Here is a 12876-nt window from a genome sequence, read left to right on the forward strand (position 1 = left end):
GGAAAATTAACTTGGCGCAAAAATAAAAACACTTGTGGGAATTGAAATTCAAAATAACAATTGAAAAATACTTTGGAAATACCCTAATTTTGGAGGAAAAATTCCAAAAATTCAAAAAACCTTCCGATTCATTTCCAATAATCATCAGACGTCTCTTTGAACATTCTGTGAATAGAAACCAGCACAATTTTTCAAATACAATATCTCTAGATCTGTTAATTGAATTTGCCTAAAACTTCAAGGCAAATAAGATCGTTTCAATGTGATTATAACAGTCGCGATTTAATATCTAATGGTTCGACCAAATAATGCAGTGTACTGATAGATGATCACAACAACGTAGTTATAAGTATGAATAGTCACTTAGTGTATATTAGTTTTGTAAACGACAATAATGTAACATACGTACACTATAAAAAAAATAAGTCTTTTAGCGATGGAATTTCCAACCGTATGTCATTCCTTTGATGGAATTACCGATGCATTTACGACGGACGAAAATATTTCGCATAGAATTCCGACAGAAGATGACATATGGTGGAAAATTTGCTATGGATTTCTGACGGGCGCGCTGTGTCAGGCGAAAAATCCATCTAGGTGATGGTGAAAAAATACTTGATTTTAGATGGGACTATGGACAGAGTTGGAATGGGCTGTTTAAGTATTGACGTTATAAGCTGGGATAGAACTTTCGATGAATAATGAGAAAATATGTTGATTATTCCATTACGCGTGTTTTCGATGGAGAATTGTGCTAAATTGTGTTGGAAGGTGATATTATTTTTGGGACATATCTTGTCACAAATTCATCCTTACTGTAGTTTTTAAATTTCGGTCGGTATAGTCATAAAAAATTAGTTCCACAAAAGTTGATACATTATATGAAATTAGGATGGAATTTCTAACATATCACAAAAATCGTCCCTATTTTTGGTATATTTTTAAGAAAATTATTTTTGCTTCTTTTTATGTTTAATGTTTTTAATATTTTATCAAATTTAATATTGGAGACACCTATTTTGAGAAAAAAATAAATTTGAATCAATTAAACTAAATCTAAATATAGTGTATGTTTTAGAATATGAAAAATAAAAAGAATACATAAGAAATTCTTATCTAACGGATTAGGTGGATGCTCATCGGTGGACTCAAGCTGCACAACATTTTTGATTGTTTGTTGCCCTGATCTATTGGCCGGGGCATCATTGGCCGAGGGTAGGGGTAGGGATATGGCTGTCGGCTGTAGGTCGGGAAACATCAACCAGAGCTCCATCCAAAAGCACATCACACTCAAATATATTTCATTTGATCAAAATGTGATGAGACGTGAGCGTCTATCAGCGGCGGAGCAACAGTGGACACAGATGGTTTGGTGTATGTGGTCCATGGTTGAGCCGCATGTGATGTGTACGCTTCGAATCCCATACAAAAGACTCGGGTTTGCTTTCTCTCTCTAGCTGCCTCAGCTGACAATTGGTCCTCATGCACATTTGTGGAACTAACGGTTGATGAGGCACCCTCCCCCTATGAGGGCTGCGTGACACATTTATCAAGCAGCTTTTGATTTGCCAACTAATTAAATTAAATAAGATGTATTAGTAACTTAATTTTTTTAAAAAAAGTTCTTGTCACTTGCCGCCACCTCCGTTGCCCATGCCCGCTTCAGCTGCTTTCTTCTTGTAGTAGTCAGTAAATATCTCATTCTATTGAGGTAGGTGGCAAAGTTGAGCCTCCTGCAGAGATATTTTAATATTTTGAAAATTTGTAAATAATCATTATTTAAAATAATTAAACTTGTAATAAATTAGATTTACATGCTAGTTACTCTTCTACATGTTAATCAAGGAGGACTCCCCACAGTAAACGATGCTGGCCACTATAAGGTTGGCCATTCGGTTGGACCTTGTTCTTGGCCGACTTCTCCTTGAAGTTGTTTATGTTCCAGTACGCTTGGAGGATAGCCCAAATGTAATCCGCCAACCATTTGGATTGCAAACTTATTGTACGGGCTTCATTGAATCTTTTACGCAACGAAAATGATGTGTAGCGGTTGAAGTAGGTCTTCATCGATAGATCCTGGCAGTCCCACTAAAATACGTCCTGCAAGAGAAGAAGATAAATGAATGGTTAGTATGTCACGTATAAATAAAATAGTTTAAATTATAGTATTAGGAAATTAGAGTAGTACCTTAAACTACAAAAAGATACGGGATTTCGGGCAGTTAGCGCAATTGTTCCAAAAATCATTTCTAATTGGAATGGTCATTGGAACTCTTGAGTAACGGAATCAATTCGTTGACATCAGGATCCTATTAAATTCCATCATTTATTTTGTGACGCCCCAAAAATTATAATATATAATTGGGGGATCAATTGGTAATTTTTTTTATGAAACTTAGTTAATTGGTAAATAAATTATGGGCCATAATTGGAATGTGATAATATTGAACGAATTAAATTGAAATTCGTTATAATATTTGAGAACTAATTATATTAATTAAGAAATTGGGAAGGACGTAATGAGTATTTTGATAAAAGTTTAATTAAATCAATAAAATAATAATAATATTATATATATATGGAAATAATATATATATATTAAGTAAGTAATATAATATATATACATATATATATAAAAGTAGAAAGAGAGCTAGACTTGAGAGTGGGAAGTGGGGGCCACCTCCCACCGCCTCACTCTCTTTGTTTTTTTTTCTTTTCCTTTCCTTGTTCTTTAAACATATAAATACACATGACACACACAATGCAATTGTGTAAATTTGCAACTCTCGGCCGAAAGCGAAATAAAGAAACAGAGGTACGAATAATGTGATTTTAATTCCTATTAAATTATATAATTATATTATTTAATTAGTTCATTTATTAAATATTATTTATGCTAAGTTATGTATTATTTAATCGGAGTATTTTACGAGTTTGGCTATTTAAAATAGTGTCCAATTAAATATCGAATTGGATATAAAAATGATGTCGTTGGTAAATTAGATTATTAAATTTATTAGATTTGAATATTAATATAGCTAATCTGTACAATTCCATCGGAATTGTTAACCAAATACACAATTACATGTATTATTGTTCTACTAAAGAATATAATAGCGAGGAATTGATAGAATATTCGTAGAAATATTCCGAAAATTATATTTAATAAATGGTATGTTAATAAAGAGAAAAAACGAAGATTTGTATTTCGATAGAAATGAAATATTAAAAAATTATTAGAAATTGTACAAATGATATTCAATATTATATTTTAAAGAAATTACGATATTCTCGATATATTAATTGTGTATGATATAACTCATTATAGGATACGGGGGTGAAGTAAAAGGACTGACAATTAGTGACAGAGTAGAAAGAAACGTTGTAAGGTCGAGGTAAGTAAATAATTAGTATTATCTATATATGTTCTTTTTATTTGTGGTATTACTATTATATGACTTTGTGGTTCATGCTGATATTGTTTTATCTGAAAATATATGCGTGGTGAATGATTTGATTTGATTGACGATACTGTGTACGTGGAATGCGAAGACACGTTGAAATATCATGTTTGTTGTATGTTGTGTTGTGGGTGTCTGCAAATGAGAATTTGTTGATATATGGTTTTACATTACTAGTTGCTTACAAGAATGGTGATATGTGAAAATGAGGGAGTGGTGGAAATTGAATATAATTGTGGTGTAAATACCCCTTGACGTGTTGAAAATGCTATGTGCGAAAACAAAGTGCTATGTGCGAAAAGAAAGTGCTATGTGCGAAAAGAAAATGCTATGTGCGCAATGAAAAGAGCTTTGATGCGAAATGAAATGCTATGTGCGAAATGAGGTTGATGAGCCGGCTGTCAAGGGGGTTCACTTAAATTTATATAACGGTGAGACTGAGTTGGTGGGAAAAACACAATATCACCTTCTGGTAAGCAAACTAGGAAAAATGGAGTTTGGTTAGTTGTCTTATTATGAGATAGTCATGTGGTGTAATAAAGTTGATTATTTTGGAACTAAATTGATTGTATTCCATTCGTGTTGCTTGTTTATCTTGTTTGGGCTATGGTTGACATGCATATATAGATAGGACTGGTTATTTGCTTACTGAGTGGCAGGCTCATTCCCCTGCTGACATTTTCTTTCAGGAATAGACTTTGAGGTGTCTGACTATTGAAGAATAGGTCACGCGCTATACTCAGGCAGGTCGGGCCAGTATGCAGTTTTCTCCTCTTTGTCAGTTAGAGTACAAACCACATTTTGTTTGTACACAGAGAATATAAGCGTACGGATTATTTGTGACGAATCACCTTGTGGTGTGTGATATGTATATATATATAATGTTGTGGGTTGATAATACCTATTATGACGTTAGGATTACGTATACACATTAATTAAATTATTATGTGCATTTATATATATAAACACAGGGATTACAATAAGTATGACGTTTAGGGTAGGTATAGCCCTTGTAGCAAAGGGGGTGCTACATATTTTTGGAACAGCCAGATCATTACTAGAACCATTCCAGATTTAGTGTTACAAGTTGTGTTCCTACGGTCATGTCAACTTTGGAACAATAATATATTACAACACAGTTTGGAACGGTTGCATAAACACTGGAATGACCCACCAATTGCACATAATTACCGTTCCAAAATAAGGTCCAACGTCCGTTGAAAAATAGAAAGTTGAAAAATTAATTTCAAAATGAGGTACAATTTGAAACGGTTTAAGTACTTAGAAAAAGTTGTATTACAATGTCCGTTCCTACATATAGTATTTGTGGGAAACTGTATGTATTCGAAGAACCGTTTCAAAGTGAGTTACAATTCGTCATGGCCTTGATGGATAGAAAATATGGTATTATAATAACCATTCCAACGGCGTTACAACTTTGCCGTACCTACGCATGTTCCAGGACCAGTTCCTAAATGTGTTGCAACAGCTATATTATAAAGCTTATTTTTGGAGTTCCAAACACCATTCTAATGCCCGTTTCAAATTTTCCTATAGATATATGCTTTTTACATTTCATTTAGCCTCACTTGTAAAATTTTTTAGTTTTTTTTTCACTAGGACCAATTTTTTTTCTTAAAATTACTGTTCCACCACAAACAGTTCCAAAATGTACGGTGCATTGGTGAAATTTTAATTTAGAATGATTTGTTTTCAATTTTACAATTTCAATACCCGTTCCACTCCTGCCAAAAAATGGAGGAAAATTCATTCGTTGGAACGATTTTTCAATTTGGCCATTCCAAGATGAATTCTAACATAATTTCATTTGGCACCTCTTGCAAAAAAAAAAAAGCACCAAAAATAAAACTTTGAATGGTTATATATTAAATAACCGTTCCTAATTATATTTCTAAAAAATCGTTCCTAACTATATTCAGTTATTGTTCCTAATTATAAATTATCGTTAACCATTCCAAATGTTGTTGATAACCATTCCAAAATATGTATAGAAAATGTCTAGTGTACGTTTTGATTAAAATATCTCAACATCCACTTGTCAGATTAGTTCCAAACTTAAACACTTATAAGATTCTCTATATTTGAATACATCTGACATTCTGATTTAAATCAAATGAGCTAATTGAAGGTTGCACCATTTTGAACCTCGCTGACTATGATCAGATACGATATCTCAATATCCGTATAACAAAAATGTCCAAAATTTCATCAAATATAGTCTTTTGATAATTTAATCATATCTAACAGTCTGATCAAATTTTAACAGTTTCATTAGGCGATGCAGTATAATAGTCTAAGATGCTAGTTACATCTATGTAAGACTAATAATTTCGGATATACAAAATATACTTGGCCTTATGAACATGTATCAATTTTAAGAAAGAATTATATGTTTTCAATGGTTTATATTAATTTATGGTCTACTTTTTTTTATAATTAACATGTCTGGAATGATTTTTCCTTCATTATTAAGTTTTTCAGTTAAAAAGAAATATATATTTGGCACTTAAATTGGAATAATTTATTAAATATATGAATGGTCATTTAAATACCCTCTATAAATGATATCATCTTCAAATGTAGGAATGGTTGTAGAAACTGTTATTTTAATATATGATCGTTCCAAAGTGAATTCAAAATGTGACTGTCCACACTACATAAAATGATGACGTATTACTTAGTTAGTAATGATTTTTTAGTACCTGACTGTTCTAAGACCCTTCCAAAATTTTAATATATAAGCAACACGTAGCAGACTTTTCCCCCACTTTCTCTCTTTCTCCTTCTTTATTCCTCCTTTCTCCCACGCACGTCCCTTCCTCTCCCCGCCGCCAGCTCCGTCATTTCTAAAGGACAGATTTCTTGTTATTTTTTTGATAATTATTTATTTTTATTTTTTGGTAAATATTTGTGATAATAGATGTGAAAATATATGTTAACATATATTTGTTATTTTTTTTCTTATTTCAGAAATAATGTGTAAATATATGTAAAAAAAATTTTGAAAAGTATTTGGAAAAATATTTTCTGAAAATATATTTCCTAAATATTTTTCAAAAAACATTTTATGTAATTAATGTGTAATTTTTAGAAAATTTTTTATGTACTTAATGTGTAATTTTCTATAATTACTGTGTAATTTTCTATTATGATGTTTATTATTTTATGTAATTATTGTGTAATTTTCAATAGTTTGAGTGTAATTCTGTGAAATTATTTATGTAATCTTCTGTCATTATTCGTAACATTATGTAATTATTGTATATGTAATTGTAATTATTCTGTATTTTTTGTAATTTAATGTGAAATTTGTGTAATTTAGAACATATTTAGTACAAGAATCACAATATCTTTTTATTTTAATATTATGTTATTTTAAAAATCACTAATTAACATGTTCTTCCAGGTGTAGCCGCAAATTCTTTGAGTGCATCAATACGGTGGTGCGAGGACCCTTGCCCCGAGCGAGGAAGATGTAGATGTCGTTGATGAGGAGGGTTTAGAGTAGATTTTATATTTTTTTATACTTGGTAACTGGATAATTTTTATTTTAATATAATATTTTTCGCTTATTATTCATATTTCATTATATTTATTGTATTCTATTATTTAATATTTATTGATACCTTGATAGTTAATTGCTAACTTGGGTTTACCTCTCTTTATCTCACCATGATTTCTTATCAAAAAACCAGGAGTACTATAAGCAAAGACTCTAGGCTCGGTGAGTTTTAGATTGATATGCTCCTCGATAATCTCCTGTATATCTTTCTTATTCTTTATATTCGTTTGGATAGGCTTGTATCGAACATACTCCTACTTCCAGTTTTCTTTGACATTCAGAGTTGCTTCAGTTTTGTTCCTATCACACAATGCCAGAGGGGTCTCACTGAAATTTTTCTGGATAAATATCTCTTGACATTATCAAGAGAGAGTTTGATTTCTTTGCTTTATGTCTGGTGATCTTAACTCCTATATGGCTTCCTTGAGAATTTTAAGTTATTCTTCAAAAACCTCGTAAGAAAATTCACTGACGCTTGAGACCACGTTGCCTGAAAGATAAAAGAGTTTTACCAAATTTCTTTTATCCTATATTTTCATATGAGCTAATTTGGCATCGTCATAATCACCATGCTTGCTGCAAAAATATATGGGCATTATCCTGTTGAATGTCTTTTCTCTTCGCAGAACCTGTATCTCACTATCACAGTTAGTAGTAAAAATCAACAGAATATTGTGGTTATCCTATATGCGTTTCAAAGGTATGGATAATGTTATTTCCTAGCAGAATATCTGCACTTGTATCATGAAAGTAGATACGAGATGTTTTTACCCTGAATCAAGGTGTTTAGAATGCTCCTTCAGTCATGATTTTGGCTTCTCGTATTTCCTTATTGAGTATTAGGATTTTTTGTGAAAAATCCTCCTGCAATAATGGGTAAGGTTTTCATAGCTTCTCTAGAAAAAATTCTAGGTTTTGCTGTACAAATACTTGATTCTGAATCAATATAAGCTACAAAATATTCTGAAATATATTGCTCGTATAACATACGTACTTTTATGTATATAGAAAAGGGATTGGTCATTCAATCTTTATGGTAACACTGTCTAAACTAAATTTCATATCTTTACCCTTTTTTCCCATGGTTACAATCTTCGAGAAAACTTAACCCCAAAGTCATACTTCCTGCAACACCTGCAACCATGATATCATGGCTTGCTATTTCTAGCAATGCCTTCATATTTACCAACAATAGTTGTTGCAAAATGATATAAGTCATCATAGGAAAAATAATTTTCTTTCTCAGTAAAGTCAAACACAACTTTAATTTGTTTCCATCCTTCAGGGCATCTAAGTTTTACATTATCAACCTTAATTGCCTGTGGAGTTAAAGCTTTAACAACTCATTGTCTTTCCCTTTGTAACCTACAATCCTATCTTTCGAAAGGAACATCCTGCTACTAAACTCAATTCTAGAGCTAAGTGTTCTCTCTAAAACTGGGTGATCCTTTATCACGGTATCAACACCACCTTTTCTAGGGATCCTAATTGGATCTCCTGTCATTACCTTAGCAAATTTCTTGAAAATTTTAGGAATCTCAATATACTCTTTCTTTTAAATAAATCCGAATAATGTGTGTTGGAAAAAGCAAAAGATATTCTATATGTTATAGAATATGGTCGATTTTCTTCTTTTGTAAGATCTTTTCTCTTAAAATCCTAATGAAGGGTCATGACATGACTGATATCTTGGTCAGGTAGGTTGTATGCAATTCTAGGGTGAATATCAAACATTAATTTACCGGCATACAAATTTTCTATCATTGTTTCAAGGCATCCATCTCTCAAGTTATTGATTCTTCTATCCATTAATGATAAATGTATTTCTGAATCAATTTATTCCTTAAAGGTTGCTTTTATTACTACTTCAATAGTTACTATGTGGATTCATTTATATAGTTTATTCTCTAAGGTTACTTAATTTTTTCAAAAATTTCTTCTTTAGGAATAAGTTGCATTTCTATCACATTTCTTGTAAGTTCCATATGAATAGCAAACTCACCTAAACTTACTTTGCAGATTATGTGATGCTTTCTTTAGTTCAACCATATTTGGCTGAGGACTCTATTGATTCCTCTGATCCTAAATCCATCGAATAGGTTGATATTAGAATCTTGATGCATGATTCTTTTTATGGTTTTTTTTTACACCGTCATCCTTGAAAAGAGTCCAGATAGGCTCTTCGAGGTTTGAAGCTAATCTCCTTCGTTCTAATTATTCTGACTCAGTTGAAGATCCAACTAAATCGGTCTCTATTTCTTCCTTATAGATGTTTTCATGTGAAGGAATGCCCTCGAATTGGTATATGGGTTCCAAGTCGCCATAGTAAACTGTATCTAGGGTGTCATCCATGGCTTCAAATTTTTGTAAGTGACCACATTTCTGTTGTTAGTTTGAAGATATATGTCCCTTTGCTCTGCATGTCCAGCAGTTACGATCCTTGAAGCTTTATTTGGCTCTCGTATGGGCTCATTTGAAAGTTCTCTTTGTAGTTCTTCCCGTGGATCTGGCCTCTGTTCGTCTCGATCTTGAGATGAAACCATTGTTCGTCCTGTTTTCTGTCCAGATTTGTATGATCGGACCTTTGAGTTCAACCATCGTGATCTCCTTCTAAAAGAGGTTTTTTTGGAACTCCTAGAGTAGGATTCACTGCTTTGTTTCTTCCTCTTCCTTGGCTCTCTTGATTCTTTTATAATTGTGGAAAAATCATTATTATCGTAACAGAGAGGGGTTCTTTTGATCTTAACTTTCATCCTCTTCATGTTCTTTTGGACAGATGTTTGATAGCAGCAATACTTTATATTGTTTTTCAGGAAAGACATCCTCCTTGCTCTTGAATCTAACTATTCTTTACGTATTTTGTATGATCGGATTAACATTTTCCTCCATGAACTGTAGATCTTTGCAAAGAACATGGAAGTGGCTACTTCTGTTGCTACTCCATTCTAGAAGAAATACTTGCGAAATGAATAGATATGTTTATCCACTGCGCAAATACTCCTCAATTCAAGGCCAAAAAGAGTTTGTCTGTATTCTCTAGCCTTGTTAGTTCTACTTCCTTCGAAGTATCCATCTCCAATGAAATATATCTTGATAAGTCTTTCTAGTCTTTTTTTCCATTGCACTTTTAGATTCTCTAGTAAGGATACTCGCTTTGGTATCTTGTGAGATATTATCCGATCCGATCTTCACAAAACCTTAAAAGCTTAGCTCCAATAATCTTATGAAGTTTTTTTTATCGAGTTCTAGGATATTTGTTGTTATTTTAATGGTTGCAACCCATTCATCTATCAGATTCTCGATGTTTTGGAAGTCAATAACATCCAGGTTGAGTATAGTGTCGTATGGATGTAAAGGCTGGAGCATTGTCCTTACCCAAGGTGTATTTTCAAGCATTCTTCTTGGGTTCTGTCCTGGATTTTCTCTTAATCTGTTCCCATAAATATCGGGGTGGCGTGGGTGTGAAAATTCGTACTTTCTCACAATGGATGATCTGGTGAAGGATCATTTGAACCTACACTTCCCTCCGGCGGTGGTAGTGTTGGGGTGATTTCATTGATTTAAATGTTAACCAGATCCATAATGTCAAGTTGGAAAAAGGATTTTGCTAACTCCATATAAATGTGATAAATCCGCCCTAGAAACCTTCATTATTTTATGGATATGATGGATAATGTTTTGGATAATTTTACAAATATCCAACTCTATAGAAAAATATAAAAACAATTAATTAAATGTATTATTTTTTATAATTCACCATTTATAAAAAATGATCTTACTTTTTAAAAAATAAAATAAAATAGAAAGCAAGAATAAAAACTTACTTAGATAAGTTATAAGAAAGACAACTAAACAAAAAAAAGATGGATCATAAAAAAAAAAATTCAAAAGCTCAATATTATTTCAGAAATTTGAATAAAAAAAATATAAGGAGTACAAATCAAAATAAAATGGGTAAGTTTAATTAAAATCATAAACATAGCAACATTGTCAATGACCATAAAAGAACAAAATGACTTTCATTAATATAAGATAAGATTTTCATAAAATAAGAATATTTTAAAAAATAACTCGAATTACACAGACATGAAAATACATATATTTTATAAATGTAAATAAAGCATATGATTATAGATTTAGTTGGATCAAATTTAGATAGTCCAAGGAACAAATTATATTTAAATTAAAATATGATGATGATGATGATGATGATAATAATAATAATAATAATTAATAATAATAATAATAATAATAATTATTATTATTAATAATAAAAAAGAATAAAAAAATTAAACTATAAAAAAGTTTAATGGATGAAACTATAATATATATAAAAAAGTAGGTGTCTAAAAATATAAAAAATAATAAATAAAAATAAAAACTAAAAATATAATTTTAAGTAGAATAATACAAATAAATATTAATTAAAATATGTACCTATTAGCACTGAACTATAATATATTAAAAAAAATGGTGTATAAAAAATTCACAGGGTAAATATTTAAACAGGAATAAAAACTAAATTGTAGTGTGAGTAGAATTATTACAAACTAATATTAAATAACCTATTAGCACTAAAAGAATTTGTTCCCTTTTGTTGTAAAAAAACTAAAAATAAATAAAAATAATTAAACTATAAAATAAAATTTTAATATACGGACTGAACCGTAATATTCAAAAAAATGGTTTATAAAAAATATAAAAGGAATAAACTTTAAACAGTAATAAAAACTAAATCATAGTTCAAGTAGAGTTATACAAATAAATATTAAATAAAATATATATCGAACAACGGTAAATAAATCTGTTTATCATTGTAGTAAACAAAAATCCAAAAAATATAAAATTTGAAATACAACAATAAAATTAAACTATAAAATAAAATTTTAATGGATGTAATTATAATAGATAATTATAAAAAGGGAGGGGGGATAAATACTTAAATAAAAGAATTCAAAATTATTATGTTTTATCTATTAAAAATGAAAAAGTTTATTTTACGAAAGTGATTCCTTTATTAAGTAATATATTATAAAATATTTTATTTAAATATTTAAAAAAAATTATAATCATGTATAGCACGAGTTCTACGTTAGTACTCTACGAAAGGAATTTATGGGCCCAAGCCCTTCAATCCCACCACACATCCAGGCTGACTCGACGGAAAAAATATACTTTTAATCTTGTAAATTATAATGTTAGTATTTTTAGTTTTACAGGGACTGTTTATAATTTGGTAATTGAATCTTTTTTTGATTAATTTGGGTGGAAAATTACATGTGATTTGAACATAACCTAATTAAATTGCAATCAATTTTATAACTTGGGGAATGTTGGTATTTTTAATCCTACAACTCAATTTGACATTTTTTATTCTGTATGAATTTGTTTATAAGACTAAAATTATAAGTAAATTCCGATTTCCGATCAAATTGGCCGAAAAAATAACTAAAATTGTCAAAATTATGAAAAGACTAAATTATGAAAATTAATTCGTGTAGAACTAAAAATCCCACTCTTTAATTTACAGTACTAAAACTATAATTTTCCCTGACATTGGAGCTAATTTGAGAGGTCAATTAATGCTTGCTGTATGTATATATCATTTTTGAGAGGTTAATTAATGCGTGCTATATATATATATATATATATATATATATATATATCCTCATAAAGAAATGAGCCTCTAATAATATTTGCTCTTTCAAGTTTGGCAATCTCCTTGGATTTAGGGTAAATTACAACGATTTTTCTTGAAATATTGTAAAATTATAAATATCCCTTATTATTTGTTAAATTACAAATATCCTCTTAATATTTAATGAAATTATG

General features: G+C 30.4%; 1 long non-coding RNA gene across 1 annotated transcript; it reads left to right on the forward strand.

Annotated features, from left to right (window-relative positions):
* Positions 1 to 2751: 2751 nt before the first annotated feature.
* On the forward strand, positions 2752 to 4359 carry LOC148789322 (uncharacterized). The gene is made up of 3 exons (XR_016067766.1): positions 2752 to 2815; positions 3329 to 3395; positions 4151 to 4359. It is a non-coding gene; the product is annotated as an uncharacterized LOC148789322 (long non-coding RNA).
* Positions 4360 to 12876: the final 8517 nt, after the last annotated feature.

The sequence above is a fragment of the Sesamum indicum genome, linkage group LG1 (genome assembly GCF_026168435.1).
Source record: "Sesamum indicum cultivar Baizhima isolate 11 linkage group LG1, ASM2616843v1, whole genome shotgun sequence".
Lineage (NCBI taxonomy): Eukaryota > Viridiplantae > Streptophyta > Magnoliopsida > Lamiales > Pedaliaceae > Sesamum > Sesamum indicum.